General features: G+C 43.1%; 1 long non-coding RNA gene across 1 annotated transcript; it reads left to right on the top strand.

The window, feature by feature from the left end:
• Positions 1-2,057: 2,057 nt before the first annotated feature.
• On the top strand, positions 2,058-4,361 carry LOC130682716 (uncharacterized). Its single transcript, XR_008996008.1, has 3 exons — positions 2,058-2,398; positions 3,334-3,479; positions 4,225-4,361. It is a non-coding gene; the product is annotated as an uncharacterized LOC130682716 (long non-coding RNA).
• Positions 4,362-6,245: the final 1,884 nt, after the last annotated feature.

Below are 6,245 nucleotides of genomic sequence, written 5' to 3' on the forward strand. Positions count from 1 at the left end.
AAATGGTTGTTAACAACAATAAAATTCTGTATAGGGGAGTCAATGCTCAATGCACAATCATTAATCCACCCCAAGCCTAATTTTCATCAGTCTCCAATCTTCTGAGGCATAACAAACAAGTTCTTACATGGAGAACAAATTCTTACGTAGTGAATAAGTTCTTACATGGTGAACAGTACAAGGGCAGCCATCACAGAAACTTTCGGTTTTGCTCATGCATTATGAACTATAAATAGTCAGTTCAAATATGAATACTCATTTGATTTTTATACTTGATTTATATGTGGATACCACATTTCTCTCTTTATTATTATTATTTTTAATAAAATGCTGAAGTGGTAGGTAGATACAAGATAAAGGTAGAAAACATAGTTTAGTGTTGTAAGAGAGCAAATGTAGATGATCAGGTGTGTGCCTGTAGACTATGTGTTAATCCAAGCTAGACAAGGGCAATAAAACATCCACGTATGCAGAAGATTTCTCTCAGAACGGGGGGTCAGGGATTTTAACTTTTTAAAGATCAATTATATTCCCAAAAAATCCACCATGTAATTATTGCTCCCATTACCCACTGCATCCCATGTAGACATTTTACTTCTCCTTTAAATACATTTTTGGAAATTATTCCATCTTTTGTTTTTCTGGTAAAGTATTTTTTAAAATTAGAGTGCAATTGCTTATTACTGTATAACTGATTTTTCCCTTACATACCTGTATCTGTTACTGCTTAATAATTACCAGCTTCCACAATATCCAGAATATACTTAAGGATATAACATCATTCGCTACCTTCTAAGAAATTTAAAAAGACGTATTGGCTGCTAAAAGGTGTATATTATTTTGTCCTGATACTAGAATCAGAAATGGTAAATATATGGATAAACCAAACACACAAATAAAACCAAATATGAGTGCTGGGGAGTAGTAAAAAGATAGAACTAAAATAAATTACAAGAATTATACCTAAGAAGGTAGACAGGTAAATGGGGTTAAGTGTTGTTAAGTTTCTTCTGTTGTCCAGGAGTAGGTTAAATGTGCTGAGTAATTTAGACTTTGAGTAGTTAAAGATTTGTTGCAATTTCTCGAGTCATCTTTAAAAAAATAACATATGGTGTTATTTTCAAACTACTAGAGGATAAAAAGTGGAATGATAAAAAGATTAAATTAATCTAAAAGAAAGCAAGGAAGGATCAAAAATGATTTTTAAATTTATCATGAAATCAGAGGGTGTTCAACAAAGAATGAAACTATTAACACAGACAGCATGGTGGGTCACTATAAAATGAAGTGGAAGCAGACACTCTTTCTCAAGTTATCAGAGGAAGGTACAAGGGAGAATAGGGAAAATTTCACCATTTATATAACCACATGTGACTCAATGGGCCTCTAGCTTTCTCCAAGACATTTAAAGGTTTCATGGTGTGTGTTTAAATGTGTGTATTGTCCAAAGATTCTGTCATTCATAGCTGTTGTCCGTCTCATCCTCTAAACCAAGCACTCTCCAGTGGGACCCTGACAGCTCCCCCTCCCCTTGACCAGCCTGTTCATTTGCAAAAGTCACTGGACCATCAACCTGTGCTGTGAATGTTCCTCATTCCTGGCAAAGCGGTTTGTCCAGGAAGAAGACTTGCCTTTGTTAGATTTGAGCAACTCTCTTCCTCGTGTTAAGACAAATGGCTTTTTCAGCAACGTGAGAGCTGAGTTTGGGGGCCATTGTTTCAAGCTTTCCTGTGCTGGGTTTCGTGATAAATCGAGACTTTTGTTTTGTTTTGTTTTTCTTCCTTGCAGAGGAAATCAAATGCGCAGGCCTCTGTGTGGTGGGCTGTATCTGATGTGGTAAAGGCAACAAAGTCAGGAAATTCAAGTGATGTGGTTCCTAGGACGGATCCAAACAGAAACACCACCCCCACCTTATGAAACAGAAAATAGAATGCTTGAGTGAAAGATGTGAGGCATGGTCCTTTTAATAAACACACCACTCAGATTTCTATCATCCCTTCCTAGAGGACATTTCCCATTACTGCAGTCATTCAACAAACATTTGTTCAGAAAGTTTCTATCCAGCACCATACTAGTCAGCTCCTGCCCTAAGCAGCTCGCTTACAGAGGAAGGACAGCCATGCACACAGACTGCTACAGCCCAGCATGGGCAATGCTATGATGGAGGTGAGCCCAGAGAGTATCAGAGGCCCTGCAGAACCCCTGGTTAAACTGATTGAAGAAAGGGGGTCTGGGAAGGCTTCCACGACGAGAAGATTAAGCTGAAGGAGGCTGGACAACAACTAACCAGAAGATGAGAAGTCTAGAGAGTTCAAGCAGAAGGAGTAGCTTGTGCAAAGGCTCTGAGACACGCAAATGCGCTGATCCTTTGGAAACACAAGTGCTATGCTTCAGGGAGGTGAGTGAAATGAGGCCAGAGAAGCAGCTGTTCAATCTGAATCATTTCTGTAGGAATATTAAACTACAGGCCTTCCCCTGTGGAGGAGAAAAGAAATTCTCAGGTGTGTGGTCACATCATGTCATCATTTTTGGTAAACCAAAGATCCAGATAGTGAAATGTGAACAATAGCGATAATTAGGCAGGTCAATGATTTACTTGCAATAAAATTGCAACTGTAGGATCTTGAGCAAACTGTTTAACTTCTTTAAGAAGTTAGTTTCTTTACCTACAAAACAAAAATATCTATTTCATGTATGGATGGATATGAAAGTATTTGCTGAATTTTCTAAGCAAATGTGAAGTAATGGTACCAATAATTAAAGTAAGGAACACTGGGTTTAGCATTGGCATTAGAATTGTAATCTTCATCCTGACTCTCCCAGCCCTCTGAATGATGAGAGATGGAAAGGAAGAACAGGGAAGATAAAATAAAAAAGAAGGAAATGGAGGGAAGGAAGCAGAGGACTCCAGCATCCTCAGACCCTGGGGGCCACTGACAGAGGAAAGCCTGCCTGAAGGATGAGGCGGAGGGCATGTGTGGGCATTTGGCTGGGCTGCAGAAGGGTCCAGAAGGGAAGAGGCTAATTGGGTAGTTGGGCGGATAAATTAAAAAAGTCTGTGAATTAACGTTCTGTGACTTTTAGCATAGTTCTTGAGCAGTTATGATCATACTCTTTTTATTTATTTTTTAACAAAACATCCAGAGCAAGGAAATCCTATATGAATCAGTCTATTCCATGTTCATTTGCACACCTAAAACTTAAGATCAAGTGCGAGCTCAGGGCAAAATCAGAGAAAATTTATTTGCTTCATATCAGAATTTTGAATACATAAAAAGTAACTACATTTGTATTTCTGATTTCATATGTTATCTCCCCTTGGATGGAACCCAGTCACCTTCAGTCCTGCTTGACCCAAGAAGGCTTGAGCTCTGTGTAATCTCGGAAGGGGAAGAGTGGGAGCAGAGCCTTCACCACTGTCCCCAGGAGCCAGAGATGTTCCTGTGGCCTCCTGCTCACACCGCAGGCCCGTGGGAGAGGTGAGTGAGGCATAGCCACCAGGCCACCTTGTCCTCTTCTCTGGGTATGTGGCAGTTAGGGGGTGGGGCCATGGGAAAGCAAAAGACAAGGACACTGAGCTTCCTTTTTGTCAAATCTCTAGAAACTATTTTATTTAACCGTAGCCTATGCTCCAAGGACAGCCCACAAGATCTGACTTATTCTTGGATGTAGCTCATCCCCATGTTTCCCAAACTGAGTTCGGTGGAACCCATTATGATACTTATCAGTTCAAGATGTTTATCAGTGGTGATCGGTGTTACCCAAAAACAAATACACCAACAAATGGGAGGGGGTGGGTTTCCATAGACAATTAAACTTGGAAATACTCAGTTAAACAGAGTTAAACAGGCTTATTTACTGCAGGACCTCTCATATCCTTCAATGTGATAATATACCTGTGAATCACCGAGAGAGGATTTGGGACTTTGCAAAAAAAGAACCTTTTTTTTTTTTTTGCAGAACAATTGCATGAGTGCCCTGCAGAACACGAAACCGGAGTCCTAATAGTGCTGAATGGATCAAACACTAGTGCTCATTACACTGCCAATAACATACTTTGTGGGTAGTCTATATGTTAAGAGGGTGTTGAGGCAGATCAGAAACATGTATGTGTGTGTGTGTGTCTATATGTGTATAAATGTCTTTTATGCATCATCCCCCAGAATGCAGCTTCAAAATATTTATATATCCATATAAGTTTGTTTTTATTATAAACAATTTCAGGTGCAGAGAAGTGGACAGCTGAGCATGACCAACTCCTCACACCCGTGACCAGCATCCGCAGTCAGCAGCACCTGACGGTCTGGTCTCCTGTCCCCTTCCCGTTTCCCTCTACCCCTGCCGACTGGATTACGTTGAAGAAAAGCTCAGGCATCGTCTCATTTCATCTGTAAATCTTTGAGTGTGAATCTCTAAAATGCATAAGGGTTCACTTTAAAAACATAACCATAACACTATCACCATACTAAAAATTTCAAAATAACTGAAGTCATTTTAACTATTTCTTTTCAAGGAAAGTTGTAAACTAGGCCAGAGTCCAGGATTTATTGAGCACTTACTATGTGCCAGGCACTGTGCTACAAGCTTTCTCAAGTTTCTTTCTTTCTGTCTCACAGCTGCGCTCTGCAGGAGCTGCTTTATGAACATGGAACCCCCTGTAGGAGTGGTTAAGCCTGCGGTCGCCAAGTGCTCTGCCACTTATGGGCTCTTTGACTGCAACAAGGTCACCTCCAATCTCCTTAAGTCTCCTTTTCCCTCTGTAAAATGAGGCAAAGAATACAAGTCCAGAGGGTTGTGCAACACAGAGAAGACAAGTAGTGATTTTACAGCATCTTACTATGTTGATGGACAGTGACTGTGAACGGGGATGTCGGGGGGACTTGGTGAAGGGGGGAGCCTAGTAAACATAATGTCCTTCATGTAATTGTAGATTAATGATACCAAAATAAAAATTAAAAAAAAAAAAAAAGAATACAGGTCCACTCTGGTGGGCTGGCCTCGCAAGCTCATGAGTGAGACCCTAAGGGGCTCTGCTCTCTTCTTCTGCATGTGTTGGGTACCAGGAGGACAACCTCACTGAGGTCCCACCTACTAGAGTTGGCCTGGTGTGACGACTCAGCCAGTCCTCTGAGGTCATGCCCACCTCCTTAGGTAAATGTGGTTCATCTCTTGGTGTCATTTCCCTCCACTGTCTCTCCACAGGATGCCCCCAGGCTCCTTGGGGGGAAGAGGGGTGGCTTCCTGGGTGGGGGACCACAAAACTCACAGGGAAGGCCAGGGCAGTCTTCCAAATGGAAAAGAGCTAGAAACCTTTGCACAAGGGCAGCAGACATAAATGGGCTCTGCTCCAGGTAAACCCTGCCCACAGGGACCCCTTCTAAGGCCTTGCCCGACTCCCTGGCCCCTGGCCCCTGGAGGCAATGTCTTTGTTCTCCTGGGTGCTGTTCACTCTGGTGGAGGCATGACCAATGTCTGTGGCCCGGCAGGTTGGGCCTCAGTCACCCTCCCTGGAGGACCTGCTCCCTCTTACTACCAAGGGCTCTGTGAGCCACTGAGGTCTGGCTGTACCTCCTCTACATCCCCTGCCAAGAGGCCCACCCTGTGGCCCTGAGTTACCTGACCACTCTGACAAGGCCCCTGGCTGGACCTTCACTCCCCAATGTGTTCTAGTTCACAGAATCTCTTGGGGTGGCCCCATTTTCATTCCTGTCTTTGTCAGGCATGGTGACTGCTGTGGGTACAACGAGGGCCAGTGTCATGGCAATGTGTCCCTACTGAGTTCTCCCCACCCCCTGGCAGGCATATGGCTCATACAGGTGCTCCACAATAAGGTGTTGAGTCAATGCCTCAAATCTAGGCCTCCCTCTGTGTGGCCAGGATACACTGAGTATACTTCAAAACAGTCACCCCGAGGCTAGTATGGAAGCAACCTTTTTCCTGGAATCCTCACTGGGAAGATAAATGACAGGTATTAGAAATGCATCAGTTTGTTATAAGAAAGGGGTGTCTGCTCAAATTAGCTCAAGTGACTAGGTAGCCGGAGAACACAGAGGAATCATGCAGAACCCAAGTTAAGGAGGGACTACTGAGCCGGTCAGGAACTAAAAGGTGGCAGGCATGTGCCCTGCGCAGCCCTTTCCACTGGCGCTCAGTGGCCTCTCACCCCACGTCTCTCAGCTCATTTGCTTCCTGTGCAAGGTTCTGAGAAGTGTGGCTGAACTGAATGGTCTGGCCTGGGAATTATC

Source organism: Manis pentadactyla, chromosome 2, assembly GCF_030020395.1.
Source record: "Manis pentadactyla isolate mManPen7 chromosome 2, mManPen7.hap1, whole genome shotgun sequence".
NCBI lineage: Eukaryota > Metazoa > Chordata > Mammalia > Pholidota > Manidae > Manis > Manis pentadactyla.